Raw genomic sequence first — 17,672 nt, 5'->3', positions numbered from 1 at the left:
CTTGTAGTCCTAGCTACTTGAGAAGCTGAGGTGGGAAGATTGCTTGAGCCCAGGAGTTCAAGGCTGCAGTGAGCTACAGTCATACCACTGCACTTCAGACTGGGTGACAGAGCAAGAAATTATCTCTAAAAAAAAATTAAAAAACAAAAAAGTGTATATATATACATACATTGATATTTAGCCATAAATGAAGATTAAGCACTTTCAAAATATATGAACGAGGAAGTAGGATTGGGTATTAGAAGTCGGATTTACACAACAGTTTTCAGGAATATAGCTACTTTGTAAAATAAGGAATACCTATGTTCAGTATTAACATAATTTAGGGTTAAAATCCCAGGATACTTTTCTGTTAGCATAATATATCTCTTAGAAATTCTCAGGCACTTGAAGAGCAGTACAGCTGCTCTGGATTTCATCCAACTTAAGCTAATATCTCTATAATTCTTTATACGCCTAATAAAGTCTCTGGAGTTTTCTCACTGTGATTAAATGCTAGCAAAAACCTTGCCAAAGCCACTTAGCAAAGAACTGGCATGGTAGGTTTCCAGTAACTGAGTGGCCACAGGCAGTCATAGCAAAGATGAGAATCAAGTTCTGTGGAAAATATGTCACATCTGAAAAAAGAGTCGGCACTGATTTCTGGCATTGCGGATTCTGCAGCCAGGGCGTCCCCTGTGCAGTGTTTGCTGAAGGTAAATGGAATGTATCACTACTGCCTCGTTTTCCATTTTTAATTTATGCTGCTCCTCTAGAGAACTATAAGAGTTTTTATTTTTCTCCCTTTACAAGAAAAATCAAGTAACTCACTCACCTCACAAATTATTTGGAATATGAAGAATCAGTGATGCAAAGCAAAATGTTTTCCAAACAAATACTGTCAACGTCCATTTTCCCTTTAGAATAGAACATGTTTTGATACATTATAATTCTGGCAAAGTCTTCTCCCCTGGACTTTAGAGTGGGGAGTAGAGGTCAGATTCCGTCAAGCCAAAAGGAGATCCGTGTTGTTGATATTCTGTGTCTGATATTCACAGACGGATGGAAATGGTCATTTCCTAAGATTTTCTTCCTGTTTGAGAAGACCCACTGGCCTCAGCAGTCAGCATGTTCAGAGCTGGATCAGCTGTGAGGGTTTCAGTTGCAGCTGACACCTGACTGGTAACTTCACCTGGGAACCAGAACTCTGGGTGTAGTTTTGGCAACTAGTCAGTCCGTAGCAAGGTTAATAACCAAGAACGGAGTCAGAAAGCTCAGATCAGCCAGACATCTGCTGAATCTAGATATCTTCATGAGAGCATAGCCTTGGGATCTCAGACCTAAGTGACGAAGTGATTGCCAGGGAATATGCAAGGCGAAGTCAGAAGTGAAAAGAAACGTGTCTTGAAACAACTTATCCCAGCATCTCCTGGTCTGATCCATCTTGTCACAAGCAAGGCCAAGAGAGGGCAACTCTCTTGATATACTCTCTCTTTATATTTCAAAAATATTTACTATGGACTAACAAAACCTATAAGGATACCAGGAATACAAAGATAAATGAGAGACTTTCAAAGCTAAAAATGGTAGATTGGACATAAATACCTTCTTTCACTCCCTCCTAAGACATTCTTAGTAAAACAAGAATAAAACCATTTTGTCTCTTATGGACATAAACCTACAACAATGGGCTATCAGAAGCATAAGTAAAAGTAAACTTCTTTTTTTTTCTTTTTAGAGACGGGTCTCGTTCTCTTGCCCAGGCTGGAGTGCAGTGGTGCGATCATAGCTCACTGCCAACTCAACCTCCCAGACTCAAGCAATCCTCCCACCTCAGCCTCTTGAGTAGCTGGGACTACAGGCATGTACCTCCAGTCCTGGCTGATTTTTAAATTTTTTGTAGAGAGGGAGTTGTGTTATGTTACCCGGGCTTGTCTCAAACTTCTGGGCTCAACTGGGTTTCTCGCTTCAGCCTCCCAAAGTGCTGGGATCACAGGCGTGAGCCACCATGCCCGACCCAACAGCCTTTTTGAAACTGGAAAGCTGACGCACAACAGTGAATGACTTAGCAGACACGAGAAGGCTGAGTGTTAAGCAGGAAGCAGGAAGGCCACAGGATTCCCAAAAAGCTTAGGACTCAGTGGCAGGAGCTACTTTTGGAAGTGGAGGTGAACATGTGGTTAAAACTAGGCAATTGGTTAAAATTCAATTTAAGAAACAGGCCTAGAAACAGTGACCACATCTGAAGCAATGATTATCCCTAGCACTCAGATTATGTTCTTGAAATACTGTTTTCTACTTTCAAAAGAAAGACATGAGGGCTTCTTGAAGAAATGGCTGATACCAAGTCTGCAGTGAAAAATGCACATGATGAGCCTGGAACATGTTGTCATATGAGTTAAAAAGGAAGCTATGAAAAACTGTGAAGGCCATGTGAACAAGATCAGGGGCCAGCTTGGAAAGGTTCCCATGGCCAAAGATGTTACAGTGAATGTCAGTGAGGATAAGAATTGCAATGAATTAAAATCCAGTAAATCTATTGAAATCCATATATTCAAAATGATGTGGTTTTTAAAACCTAAGTGATCTCCTTTAGGGGATGATTTGGAACTAATTCATTATTTTGAAAACTAGTAAATACAAGGAAAAAAATTGAAGCGTTAGATAAGTGTGATGGCGGGAGCCTGTAATCCCAGCTACTCCAGAGGCTGAGGCACGAGGATCGCTTAAACCCAGGAGATGGAGGCTGCAGTGAGCCAGGATCATGCCACTGCACTCTAGCCTAAGTGACAGAGTGAGACCCTGTCTCAGAAAAATAAAAGTATATAAATGGTATAACTGTGTCACAAAATAGTAGTAGAAAGGAAACAAATCAACAAAAGGGAATTGACAGAATTAACATATCATCATTTTGTAGCCTTGAATAAATTAATGGATCTAGAATTTAAGCATCAATAACTACTAATATAAAAAGACAGACAACCAGACATTCTTTACACCTTGATGATAAAAAGTGTACTACCATCTATTGTTTAGTTCATGAATCCAGGTGAAATATATTAAAAAAGTATTCACTGTATATTCGTTCAACTTCTTTATATTATTATGTCAATACTATTCACAGGTGAACTATGTAGTGAATATAATTACTTTTCATTTCTTGCACATTCTTTTACTCACCATTGAGTTAATAGTTGTCAAATTTTGTTTCATTTTCTGCAGACTTACTTAATTCAACCGGAAATGCTTTACCATTATCTAAATCTTCATTCAAGCATTCAGATACATCAAGTACCTTATCTATTTCATCTCCTATGGTTATATACTGATTTTTTAGTTTTAGGTATTTTCTATTGAAACTTCCCACAAGGAAGAGAAGGAGTTATTACTTTCCTCTATCACCCTAATATACATATGCACCCTTCCTGAACTCTATTTTCCAGATATTTTTAGGAAAATAGCAATGACCAAGAATAGGGGCAATGCTCAGAACCAAACAGGCCTGCCCTAACAAAGCATGACTCCAAGCCTGATATTATGATCTCTGGCCAAATGAGATTAAATTATAAATCACTAATTCTAAGATACTGAAAAAATGCCCTCAAGTATTTGGAAATTAAAAATTATACTTACGTTCTAGCAAACCTACTTTGATTATGTATCCAAAGGAATTAAAGTCAATGAGGTGATATCTGCATTCCATTGTTGATTGCAGCATTATTCATTATAGCCAAGATATGGAATCAACCTAAGGGTCCACTGATGAATGAATGGATAAAGAAAAGGTGGAAATATATACACAATTGAATATCTATTCAGCCATAGAAAAGAAGGAAATCCTGTCATTTGCAGCAATATGGATGAACCTAGAAGAGGTTATGCTAAGTGAGATAAGCCAGGAGAAAAAAGACTAATACTGTATGATGTCACTTACATATTGAAGCTAAAAACGTTGAACTCCTAGAAGTAGAGAGTAGAATGATGGTTATGAGAGGCTGAGAGGGTGGGGGTGGGAGAGAAGGAATGGGAAGTTGTTGGCCAAAAGGTATAAAGTTTCAGTTAGACAAGAGAAATACATTTTGAGATCTAATGCACAGCAGGGTGACTGTAGTCAATATTAATGTATAGTACCCTCTAAAAGAGTGAACTTCAGATGTTTCGTCACAAAAAACGATAAGTAAGTGAGGTGCTGCATATGTTTATTAATATATTCCATGTTGTATACATACATATATCAAAACATCACTTTGTATCCCATAAATATATACAATTATGATGTCAATTAAAAATATTAATTTTAAAATTATGTTTATAAGTAACTCTGCATCAAAAAATCACAAGAGAAGTTAGAAAATAATTTGAACTAGATGAAAATGCAATATGCCAAAATTTGTGTACTGCCGTTAAAGCAATACTTCAAAGGAATCTATAGCTTTAAATGCTCATATTATAAAAGAAAACAGGTTTAAATCAATTTTCCAAATCTCCACTGTAAGAAGCTGGTGGCAGAAGGAGGGGAAGCAAATTAAATCCAAAACAAATAGAAGGAAGAAAATAATAAGGATAAAGCTATCTTTGGTCACAGATGACATAGTTGTCTATGTAGAAAATCTATAAAAATCCTAAAAAAAGCCGGGCGCGGTGGCTCAAGCCTGTAATCCCAGCACTTTGGGAGGCCGAGATGGGCGGATCACGAGGTCAGGAGATCGAGACCATCCTGGCTAACACGGTGAAACCCCGTCTCTACTAAGAAATACAAAAAATAGCCGGGCGAGGTGGCAGCGCCTGTAGTCCCAGCTACTCGGGAGGCTGAGGCCGGAGAATGGCGTGAACCCGGGAGGCGGAGCTTGCAGTGAGCTGAGATCCGGCCACTGCACTCCAGCCTGGGCGACAGCGCGAGACTCCGTCTCAAAAAAAAAAAAAAAAAAAAAAAAATCCTAAAAAAAAAAAAAGAAAGAAAGAAAGAATGGCTGGGCATGGTGGCTCACACCTGTAATCCCAGCACTTTGGGAGGCCGAGGTGGGTGGATTGCCTGAGGTCAGGAGTTCAAGACCAGCCTGGCCAACATGGAGAAACCCTGTCTCTACTAAAAATACAAAATTAGCCAGGCATGGTGGCAGGTGCCTGTAATCCCAGCTACTCAGGAGGCTGAGGCAGGAGAATTGCTTGAACCCGGGAGGTGGCGGTTGCAGTGAGCTGAGATTGCACTCCAGCCTGGGCAAAAAGAGTGAAGCTCCGTCTCAAAAAAAAATAAAAATTAAAAAAAAAACCAAACTCCTGGAACCAGAAGCAAGATTGCAAGATACAAAGTTAATATACAAAAATCAATTGCTTTCATATATACCAGCAATGAACAAGTGGAATTTGAATTTAAAAACACAGTATCATTTACATTAGCACTCTCCCAAATGAAATAAATTCTGTATAAAAAATATATACAAAATCTATATGGGGAAAACTACAACACAGATTAAATAAATCAAAGAACTAAATAAATGGAGAGATATTCCATGTTCATGGAAAGGAAGACTCAATGTTGTCAAGATGTCAGTTCTTCCCAACTATAAATTCAGTACAATCTCAATCACAATTTTAGCAAGTTATATTGTAGATCTCAACAAACTTATTCTAAAATTTACATGGAGAGGCAAAAGACCAGAATAGTCAACACAATAGACTGAAAACAACAAAGTTGGAAGACTGACAATAACTTTTTTTTTTTTTTTTGAGACAGAGTCTCACTCTGTCACCCAGGCTGGAGTGCAGTGGCGCAATTTCGGCTCACTGCAACCACCACCTCCTGGGTTCAAGCAATTCTCCTGCCTCAGCCTCCTGAGTAGCTGGAATTATGGCACATGCCACCACACCCAGCCAATTTTTACATTTTTAGTAGAGAGGGGGTTTTGTCATGTTGGCCAGGCTGGTCTTGAACTCCTGACCTCAGGTGATCTGCCTGCCTCAGCCTCCCAAAGTGCTGGGATTACAGGAGTGAGCCAGCATGCCTGGCCAACACCACCTAACTTTGATACTTACTATAAAGCTACAATAATCAAGACAGTGTGATACTGGTGAAATAATAGACAAATTGATCAATGGAACAAAATAGAGAACCCAGATGTAGAACCACACAGATATAGTCAACTGATTTTTTCCAAAGGAGCAAACGTGATACAATGGAGCAAGGACAGTCTTTTCAGTAAGTGGTGCTGGAATAACTGGACACTCATATGCAAAAAATTATGAATCTAGACACAGGCCTTACATCCTTCACAAAAATTATCTCAAAATGGATCACAAACCTAAATGTAAGATGTAAAACTGAAACTCATAGAAGATAACTCAGGAGAAAACTTAGATGACATTGGGTATAACATTAACCTTTTAGATCCTTGATATTTACCCGAAAGAGTTGAAAACTTATGTCAACACACAAATCTACACATGAATGTTTATAGCAGCTTTATTCATTCATAACTACCAAAACTTGAAAGCAACTAAGATGTTCTTCAGTAGGTGACTGTTACATCCAGACGATGGACTATTATTATCCAGTGCTAAAAAGAAATTAGTTATTGAGCCTTGGAAAGACATGGAAGAACCTTAAATATATAGCACTAAGTGAAAAAGGACAATCTGAAAAGGCTACATACTATATGACTGCAACTATATGACACTCTGGAAAAAGGAAAACTATGGAGACAGTAAAAAGGTCAGTAGTTGCCAGGGCATACTGGGGAGAGAGAGATGAATGGGTGGAGCACAGAGGATTTTTAGGGCAGTGAAACTACTCTGGGTGATACCATAATGTTGAATACATGCTATTATACATTTATCCAAATGCACACAATGTACAACACCAAGAGTGAACCCTAAGGTAAACTATAGACTTTGGGTAATACTAATATATCAATGTAGGTTTATCAGTTATAACAAATGCACCACTCTGGTGGGGGATGTTGATAATGGGGAAGGCTGTGCATGTGGAGGGCAGAAAGTATATGGAAATACCATCTTTTCTGCTCAATCTTGCTGTAAACTTAAAACTGCTCTAAGAAAATAAAGTGTTAAAAAAAGAAACTAACCATTAAAAATGTTAAATTGGATTTCATTAAAATCAAATATTCTTTTAGCGCAGTGGCCCAGTACTTTGGGAGGGCGAGGCAGGTGGATCACCTGAGGTCAGGAGTTCAAGATCAGCCTAGCCAACATGGCAAAACCCCATCTCTACCAAAATTATAAAAATTAGCCAGGCGTGGTGGCGCATGCCTATAATCCCGGCTACTCAGGAGGCTGAGGCAAGAGAATCGCATGAACCCAGGAGGTTGGAGTGAGCTGAGATGGTGCCACTGCACTCTAGACTCTAGCCTGGGTGACAGAGCGAGACTCTGTCTCAAAAAAAAAAAAAAAAAAAAAAGTCTTCTGTTCATCAAAAGATGTCAAGAAAATCAAAAGGCAAGCTACAGACTGGGAGAAACTATTTCCAATCACATACAAAAGAGTAGTGTACACAGTAATGTATTGTGTGTGTACTTATCAATTATACACATAAAATCTATGCATTTCGTTGCATGTGAATTTTGACTCAATACAAATTAAATGCATTACATTTTTCAAAACAGTATATATATATATATATATTTTTTTAATGGAGTCTTGCTCTTGTTGCCCAGGCTGGAGTGCAATGTCGTGATCTCGGCTCACTGCAACCTCCGCCTCCCGGGTTCAAGCAATTCTCCTGCCTCAGCCTCCCGAGTAGCTGGGACTACAGGCACATGCCACTACGCCCAGGTAATTTTTTGTATTTTTAGTAGAGATAGGGTTTCACCAAGTTAGCCAGGATGGTCTCCATCTCCTGACCACATGATCTGCCCGCCTCCGCCTCCCAAAGTGCTGGGATTACAGGCGTGAGCCACTGCACCCGGCCCAAAATAGTATTTTTTAATGCTATTTTTTTGCAAAAGGATATGCCTTAAGTCTTGATCCAACCTGGAATTTTCAACTATATTCTATTATTCTCTTAGAGTTTTAGCCTAACCACAATGTGAACTCAGAGGCATGGTATAGGTTGGTAAACACTCTTCCTAGCTTCCTTTCTTTTTGGTTCTCTGCCTATTTCTGACACAGAGGAGCAATATCTAGGAAAGCCCTTTTGGCCTTTCTCTTTTGACCATGTTGCAGTACTCTTCTTGAGGGACCAAACTTTTTTTTTTTTTTTTTTTTTTTGAGACGGAGTCTCGCTGTGCTCCCAGGCTGGAGTGCAGTGGCGTGATCTCGGCTCACTGCAAGCTCCGCCTCCCGGGTTCACGCCATTCTCCCGCCTCAGCCTCCCAAGTAGCTGAGACTACAGGTGCCCGCCACCACGCCCGGCTAGTTTTTTGTATTTTTAGTAGAGACGGGGTTTCACCATGTTAGCCAGGATAGTCTCGATCTCCTGACCTCGTGATCCACCCGCCTCGGCCTCCCAAAGTGCTGGGATTACAGGCTTGAGCCACCGCGCCCGGCGGGACCAAACTTTTGTTTTGGCAAGAGGCTTCTAATGACTTCACAAGCTCTGCAATTGATTCTACCCCAAAAATGCTGGGGTAGAATTGGTTTTGTTCTTTACAGTCCACTGTGACTGGCCAGTGTCATCCTTCTTGATCTGTCACCTGGATTATCACTATTTCCCATTACCTGCTCCCTCCAATAATCTCAGGGAGATTTCTCCATCTAACACATGATTCTGATCACGTCACTATCCTGCTTTAAATCCTACTGTGACTCCCTAAGACCTACAAAACAAAGTTCAAATTTCTACACCAGAAAAGGCCACGGTCTGGCCTCTTTCTATTTCCCCAACTACTTTTCCTTGCCTTATTATTATTATTGTTTTCCTTGAGACAGGATCTTGCTCTGCAACCCAGGCTGGAGTGCAGTGGCATGGTCACGGCTCTCTGCAGCCTCAACCTTCTCAGCCCAAGTGATCCTCCTACCTCAGCCTCCTGAGGAGTAGCTGGGACTAAGGGTATGTGCCCCCATACCCACCTAATTTCTTAAATATTTTTTGTAGAGATGGGGTCTCCCCATGTTGCCCAAGCTGATCTTGAACTTCTGAGCTCAAGTGATCCTCCCATTTCAGCTTCTCAAAGGGCTGGGATTACAGCAGTGAGCCACCACACCCAGCCTTCCTTGCTCTTCATTGTTCAAAGATTATGCATCTTTTGTCATGTCTCTACCCATCCTATCCTCTTGCCTGGTGAGCCCTGCCCTACCCTTGTGCCCACGAATCGGGATCATCATGCAAACTTGTCATACTTCAAGACCCAAGTCAATGAAATCTTGCAGGACACCCCCAGCACAGTCAGGCTCACTATCATCCATTATTTCTTTGACACATTGTATTACCTCTATTTGCTAAGTAGTCTGAATGCTCCCTGAAAGCAGGGTTTTGTTTTTATTTTTTCTTAATCTTTTCAATTTTTTTAACATTCAACACTTGGCTCAGGTTCATTTTTTCAAGTAATAAATAAGAGAATGAGGGAGGGAATTGAATGAGTTTTCCCACTTTTGAAGTTTTCATGAGCATCCCTTAAAATGCAACCTCTCCTCCCACACACAGGGAAGAGACTCATCAAAGTCCTCCTAGTTCAGGCTTACAATTTAAAAAAACAAACATCTAAGTCTCATTCACCATAGCAGCTATTTAATAAGCTATATGCCTAGCTTGGGACTGTTCTCTGATTGAGGGCTGCTAAATTTATGCTGAGAATATTAATAGGTGCATGAAGGGGCATAGGTATTAAGGCCTTAGGAGGCCTTTCCCTTCTGATATCCACCTACCCCTTTGTTGTGCCTGAGGAACAGGTTTCTTTTGGTTTGCTTTTTTGTTTTTCACAGGGTCTCATTCTATCACCCAAGGTGAAGTGCAATGGTACAGTCATAGCTCACGGTAGCCTCAAACTCCCTGGCTCAAACAGTCCTCCCACCTCAGCCTTCCAAGCAGCTGGGGCTACAAGCATATGCCATCATGCCTGGCTATTTTATTTTTTTGTAGAGACAGGGTCTCACCATGTTGCCCAGGCTGATCTTGAACTCCTGGCCTCAAGCGATCCTCCTGCCTTGGCCTACCAAGGCTCTGGGACTGCAAGCATGAGTCACCATGCTCAGCTAATTGCTTTTTCTAATTTTTCTCCTTTTTTTTTTGGAGAGACAGGGTCTGGCTATGTTGCCTAGGCTCATCTCTAATTCCTGGCCTCAAGTAATCCTCCCACCCACCCTCCCAAACTGCTGGGATTACAGGCATGAGCCACTCTGCCTGGCCAATTTTTTTTTTTTTAATTAAAACAAACAAACAAACAAACAAACAAACAGTGTGTCATGTTGCTGAAAAAGCTCTGGGCTTGTTCTCATGCCTCAGCTTCATGTGTTCTAAAGTGACCAACTTCTCCATTTAACTATCTTCCTTGAGGAAAGGGTCTGAACCAATGATTTTCAGATGTCCTGAGAACATCCGGCTTATTTTTCTTCACCCAGTATGTTTATGCTGCTGTTGCCTTAGTGGCAGGATAATTTCAAACAGCATCCAGTGTGCAGGAGGATTTACATTCCCTCTAAGTTCCTGGCCCCCCTTTACATTCTAGGTGGGTACTTAGTACTTAAAGTATAAACCACCAAAAATTATTTCCTATTAATCACTGTATTGATTCACCCTAACATGTTGAGAATCAAGACAATTTTTTTTTCTGATGGAGTTGAAAAGCAAAGAATATTGTGGAACAAAAACAATGACTGGGTACTGAGATTGTGGCCAGATGTCAGGGTCAGCCCAGAAATCTTACACAATCACAGAGGATGGAAAACTCATCTTCCTTAGGCATTAAGTAGGCGTCTTCCCTTAGGGAGGGTTTGAGTTCCCTGCCACATCTTCCCAGTTCACTGGACCACAATGGAGGCAGGAACTCATCAATTACAGGCAACTCGGATCCCAGCACATTTTCCAAAGCACTTCTTGTTTTTCAAGCCCCATATTCCCAGAACCAGCTAATTTCACTTCTTATTGGGAGGTAGGAAAAGTCAGAAAACTGCAAATGAAAACCTTTAGCCATTGAGGATGAACAAAGCTGGTGGAGACCAGCCCTCCCAAGGTGACTGTGCAAAGGGTTCTTCCCTGCAAGCACCCACCTTGCTCCACAGCTGCAGCTGCACCTCTCCCAGATGCCAGGGTTTGGACTCGGAGCTCCTCATCCCTTGGAATGACCTGGGTGATAGGAGCATCTGTTATACTATCTGTAGGTGACTTTTGCTGGGCTGCTGAATGGGAGCTTGTCACCAGAATGACCAAGCCATGATCAGAAGCCTAGAACTTTCACCCCTACCCCTCATTCTCCAGGGAGGGAAGAGGGTCTAGCGATTGAGTTAATAATCAATCATGCCTTTGTGATGAAGCCTCCATTAACATCCCTAAAAGATAGAGTTCAGGGAGATTCTAGGTTGGTGAATGCATCCACGTGTCAGGACGGTAGTACACTCTAACTCTATGAGGACCTATGCTGGGGGGACCCTTCTAGACCTTGCCCTATGCTGTACCTCTTCATCTGACTGAAATATCCTCAGTAATAAATTGACAACAGTAAGTAAACTGTCTTCCTGGGTTCTGGTTGCTGCTCTAGCAAACCATTGAACCCCAGGTGGGGTTCATGGGAAGCTCCAGTTTGTAGCCAAATCAGACAGAAGTTGTGGGTAACCTGGGGACTTACTACTTGTGATTGGCATCTGAAGTGGGGGCTGGTGTTTGGGACTGAGCCCTTAACCTGTGAGGTCTGTGGTAATTCTGCTCTGTGTCAGAATTGAATTGAATTGTATGACACCCAGCTGGTGTGGGAGAAGTGGCTGGCATGGGAAAAAGTGTGCACATCTGGTCACAGAAGTGTTGAGTGTGAGTGTAGAGAAAAACTGTTTTTCCACTATGCACCTGCCCATTGCCAGGCAGGAGACTGGGACTGGGGGTGCTGGGTTCATGTTAGATTCAAGGACACCCATTGTAGCTGTGATCTACAGATTGGGAGACCACCACTGCCACTGCAGGTGTCTTTCAAGACCCATGAAGTAACTGACTAGATACTGGAATGTGGTTGCTGAAACCCTCAAACCACCCCCCCAACCCCGCTCTGCCCCCACCGAGCTGTACTTGCCAGGGGAAACAGGCAAGGGGCAGGAAGGGGATTCCATCTCATTTCTGCCTTCCAGATTGCACCGGGTACATCTTATTGACAAGATCAAATTCATAAACGGAACCTGTTTGCTGTGTCCCTATGTGGGTGACAGACCTTCCTGGGCTCACCTTCCATCACACTTTTTTTCTTCTCCCTTTGCTTTTTTTTTAAATTTAGATTTTTAACTTTTTAGGGGTACACAGTAGGTGTATATATTTATGGAGTACATGTCCCTTTGCTTTTAAAAAGCTCTTCCCCTGTGGACTTAACACTACAGAAAAGTACCCAAAACAAAATGTCCAGCACAATGATTTATCAAAGCAAACCCTTGTGTCGCATCACCCAGGTGGGGAGCTAGAATGTCAGCACCCCAGGAGCCCCTCTCTTTCTCCTCCTGATCCTTCCTATTTTCTTCCTCCAAAGTGATCATGAACCTGATTTTGATGGTAGTCACTTTGGTGGTGTTACCTTGTAATGTTTTTGTCGGTTAAGCATGCACTCCTAAATACTATGGCTTTGTTTTGCCTGTTTTGAGCTTCATATGAATAGCATTATGCAATAGTGTATTCTTTTGCATTTAGCTTCTTTGCTGAACATTTCTAGGTTAATCCAAGTCTGTTGCTCGTTGGCCTCATCTGAGGACCTAATGGCTTTGGGACACCTGAGAAGCACCCTAGGGATGTGTTAAGTTGATTGGTTGGATATACAGATGTAACAAGACAAAACCTTAACGTTTCGATATTTTTCCTCTTCTTTCCTAAAAGTTCACACCTAACCAATTGAAGTAGTGTCGTTGTCTGGGGTAGATACCGGAGGTTCCTCATTTTACGCAAGGAAATGGAGTATGTGGACACACAAGAAGTGGCTTTAGGAGTAGAGATTTAATAGGCAAAAGAAAGAGAAAGGAGAACAGCTCTCTCTCCTGCAAGAAAGAGGGGCAACCCAGTGGGACTTCTGTCCCTTGGTGGAGCACACAGGGTTTTATAGACAGGCTTGAGGCAGTGTCTGATTTACATACGGCCCAAGATTGGTTGGACCAGGTGGGACGTTTACATAGCTGGCCACCTACCCTAATCTTTTATTATGCAAATGGGGTTTCTACTTGGCCAGTGCGTGTTGCCTGCTCCTTACTGTGCACATGGTTGACAGGGAAAGGGATAGATGGAACCGCCATGTTGAACATGCCTAGCCCCAGGCAGCCTTTTCCTACTGGCACAGCTGACAGCATTCACAGCTGGAAGCTTGCATGTCTATGTCCGCAGATCGATTTTACAGGCTGCTCTTTGTTAGAAGAGAAGATGATTTGGGGGCTGCTTTTCATTAAAAGGAAACCTTACTGAGGACTTCCTTACCCTCACTATCTGCCTAATTTCTTCTTAACTCCTATATCACAATCGGCAGCAATTTACTTAGCTTTGAAGTAATTAGAATGCAATAGCAGTAAAAAAGAGAGAAAAGGGCCGGGCGCGGTGGCTCAAGCCTGTAATCCCAGCACTTTGGGAGGCCGAGATGGGCGGATCACGAGGTCAGGAGATCGAGACCATCCTGGCTAACACAGTGAAACCCTGTCTCTACTAAAAAAAAGTACAAAAAACTAGCCGGGCGACGTGGTGGGCGCCTGTAGTCCCAGCTACTCGGGAGGCTGAGGCAGGAGAATGGCGTAAACCCGGGAGGCGGAGCTTGCAGTGAGCTGAGATCCGACTACTGCACTCCAGCCTGGGCGACAGAGCCAGACTCCGTCTCAAAAAAAAAAAAAAAACAGAGAGAGAGAGAAAAAAGTTAACTTTCTTTTTCATTTTCAAACTAGGCCCTTGAAAATCAAAAGGTGAGGTCCTGCATGGACCAGAAGTTAGAGTTTATGCGGTAAAAAGATGACAGTGCCGATGTTTCTTTGGGCTCAGGCAGCCAAATGTCAGAGTTGTGGGCTCTTTTGCTAAACCAAGGAAACCAGGTCACTTATACACTGAAATAAAAAATAATCTGGGTTGCAAGCTGTTTTCCATGACAACTGACTAGTATACAAGATTTTGAGTTCATGGTTACATTTCACAAATGATAACACTGCACTTGTGAAGTTCAGATGTTTCTACGGTTCATCTCTGGAGGTAGTTTTATGGTTGCAAGATGGGGAACAGGATGGTTATGAGTAAGGCTTTACACCAGGGCCTTTGCTCTCGTGCATGCTTTTGGCCTCATTTTACATCTGCGTCGATCTCCCTGGAGTTTCTTTTCACTAGCAATGGTTAATTATGAAGCTTTCAGGCTCTGGCTTTAGGCAGGATTTTATTAGCCAGTAAGAGTAGAAAATCGGCTTGTAAAAATGTAGGACTTCATAAAAAGTATAGAACACTATAGATCCTTAAAGAAAAGGTGATGAGGTCTATAATATAATGCCTGCACAAGAAAATTAGAATAAGAGTTGAGAGAAGGAGAGCTGAGACACTATGCTTCTGTGCTTGAAAGAGGGTGACCAAAAATGGAAAGGCCCCAGAGGTGGAGGGGTGTATGTGTGTGTGCACATATGTGTAATGTGGAAGAGATTTTAAGCACATTTGTTAAAGAGGAAGTCTTTAAAGAGGGCAACATGGTTTCGAATTGAGGCTCTACCAATTGCTAAAGCCTGTGACTTTAGGCAAATTAACCTTTCTGTGCCTCAGTTTCCTCATTTGAAAAATGGAGTTTACAATCATAGTAACCTACATCATAGAGTTCTGAAGATTAAATGAGCTAATACATGAAACAAGACCTGACATACAATAAATACTAAATACGTGTTTGCTATTATTGTTATTGTTTGATGTTGAAGAAAAATGACTATTAGAGGGGGTGAAAGTAAAGACTTAGGAGAGGAGGAGTGATTTGGTTAAGTTTCCTTAGCCCCCATCCCCTGCCTCCTCCTGAGATGGGAAGGAAGCTTAGGGATGCTGAAAGATTGGACTTTGAAGGGTAGAAGTAGGTGCTCTATAAATGTGGTTTTTTTTAATTGATGAAGGACAACTTTATTATTTACACTTAAAGGCTGATGAAAAACCATTACTTATCCTATTAAAGAAAATCTAATATTTCAGTTGAAAATATAGTAACTATACTCATGAAATATTAATTAAGTTGTCTAAAACACAACTTGAAAGCATCTAGCATGCATGATTAATTTCAGTACAGTGAATTCAAAATCAAGTATACATGTTACATACATCAAAACTAGATTACAAATTATCATCATCATCACCTTCTTCATGTTTTCTTTTCATTGGCAGTAGTTTGTGATGACACCATATTAGTGTAATAAGAATGTCTCTGGACCATTCGTGGCGGATTAATCAGAACATTCTGAATTGCTGATGTTACAGGAATTAATGCTTCACAGGGCAATGTGAAGCAGACATCTGGACTGTAAACCTTTGCCTTGTGAGGGACATTTGAGTCTTTACACAAACATGGTTTCGAGTCCTTGCCACAAACATGGTTTGTGGGGGTGGTATGCCCAGTGTGTGAGCACCTGGTGGGCTAGTAACTGACCCAACATTTAACCTGGGTGAGACAGAAATAATGCAGGGTGTTCACAGGAGAATAAAAACTCCAAACAGAAGTTTCCCTTGAGTAGGGGCTATGGGCTGATGAACCCCTGAAAAACAGGGTGTGGACCAAGCTAGCTAAGACCAACTAGACGCAATGCACTGGATTTGACCTAGGTTTCACCTAGGACCTCATTATATGCTCATTAACACACTAAATCACACCCACCAGTGCAGTGACAGTTCTGGGAACACCCATATTGGTGTAAAAATGAGTGGCACCACAGTTCAAGAAATCTCCATCTTTTTCCAAGAATTTTCATCAATATTCCACCCCTTGGTTAAAGAAACCCCTATAGAGAGAAACCGCAAACCCCACTGTGTGATTCTCTTGAGTATACCCACAATCCCTGTTTTTAAGTGTGTACTTTTTCCCTTTGCAATAAATCTCCATACTTTCACCATTTTCCAACTCATCTTTGAATTCATTCTCAAGACGGTGTCAAGAGCGGGGTTCAGGGCCCACCGGCATTTGAGGACCTCCCCTGGCCCACTGATATCATGGGGACTGTTATTCTTCCCTCAGAAGTTGATGCCTTTTTCTCTAAAGACTTAAGCCTGTATGTATGAGACAGGAGTTTGACAGGACTGATTTCACAAGATAGAAGTCACAAAGACCCCTACTGATAAAACAGACGCAGTAAAGAGGGCGGCCCAAACCCACCAAAACCAAGAGGGCACCCCATGGGGAGCCACTCAGCGTTTCCTTTCCTGGTATACCAGGGTTGGAAAAACCACTCCAGGCAAATAACCTGGATAAAGATTGCAACGGAAATCCATTAGTGGATGACCTCTGGTCATCCTTACTTCTCACTGTAGGATAATTATAATGATTTAGCTGCCGAAAGACACTCCCCTGAGTGCCATGACAGTTTACAAATGCTATGGCAACCCGGGAAGTTATTGCCCTCTCTGGTCTAAAAGGAGGAGGAACCCTCAGTTCCAGAAAATCCCCAGGGCCTTCTTGTAAAACTCATGAATAATCCACCCTCTATTTAGCATATAATCAAGAAATAACCATAAAAATAGCCAACCTGCAACACTCCAGGCTGCTCTGCTTATGGAGTAGCCACCCCTTTATTCCTTTACTTTCTTAAATAATTTGCTCTCATTTTACTCTAAGGGCCTGCTCTCAATTCCTTCCTACTCCAAGTCAGGTAGCCTCTGTGGCTGTACCCTAGTTTTGGGGTTTTCCCTGCAACATATAGTTTGGAGCTGTTAAGCAATATCTATTGGGTGGCAATCTAGGACTTGAATAGGGCTTGATCAATGGCGAAGGGGTTTGATTTCTTTGCCTTGCAATATCTAATAAAAATCTCTTGGGGTGGAGAGGTATAAAAGCTGGTCGGCGCACACTGCATTGCAATTGCACATCAGTAGCTTTCTTAGCATGGCTTGAGTAAATTTTTGCATCATCTAGAACTGTGGTCACATAGGGGAAGGCAAACTCCAACATGTGATTTGTACCTCTTGGCTCATATTCTTTGATCTCCTCGATCCTCAGGACCTGCGCCATCCTCGGTGGATGCCTCAGGGCACATCTTCCGCGTGTCCTGGGGAGAAGCCTTCTCACCAGGCGGTGATCAGACTTGTGGGGCTTTGCCACCTACATTAATGGATTCCAGTCGCGATCTTGATGCAAGTTCTTTGCTTGGTGTGGTTTTTCCAACCCTTGGTGTACCTTAAAACAGAAATGAGCGGCCCCACAAGGAGTACCCCCTGCCCGGAGCACTGGGCCCCCTGGTCTGCCCCATGGCCCGTCCCCTCCTGGGGAGCAGATGTTCCTAAATAATCGTTGAATAAAGAATATTGAACTGAATGTGGCAATTACATGAGTTAGCAACATTTCTAAATAACTTTTTTTTTTTTTCTCGGCTAAAGATGATTGTTTCTTAAGCCACACATTTGTCCTGATAGTGTTTCAAGG

The sequence above is a fragment of the Theropithecus gelada genome, chromosome 8 (genome assembly GCF_003255815.1).
Source record: "Theropithecus gelada isolate Dixy chromosome 8, Tgel_1.0, whole genome shotgun sequence".
In the NCBI taxonomy this organism is placed as follows: domain Eukaryota; kingdom Metazoa; phylum Chordata; class Mammalia; order Primates; family Cercopithecidae; genus Theropithecus; species Theropithecus gelada.
The sequence above is the reverse complement of the archived record's forward strand: the minus strand, read 5'-3'. Positions refer to the sequence as shown.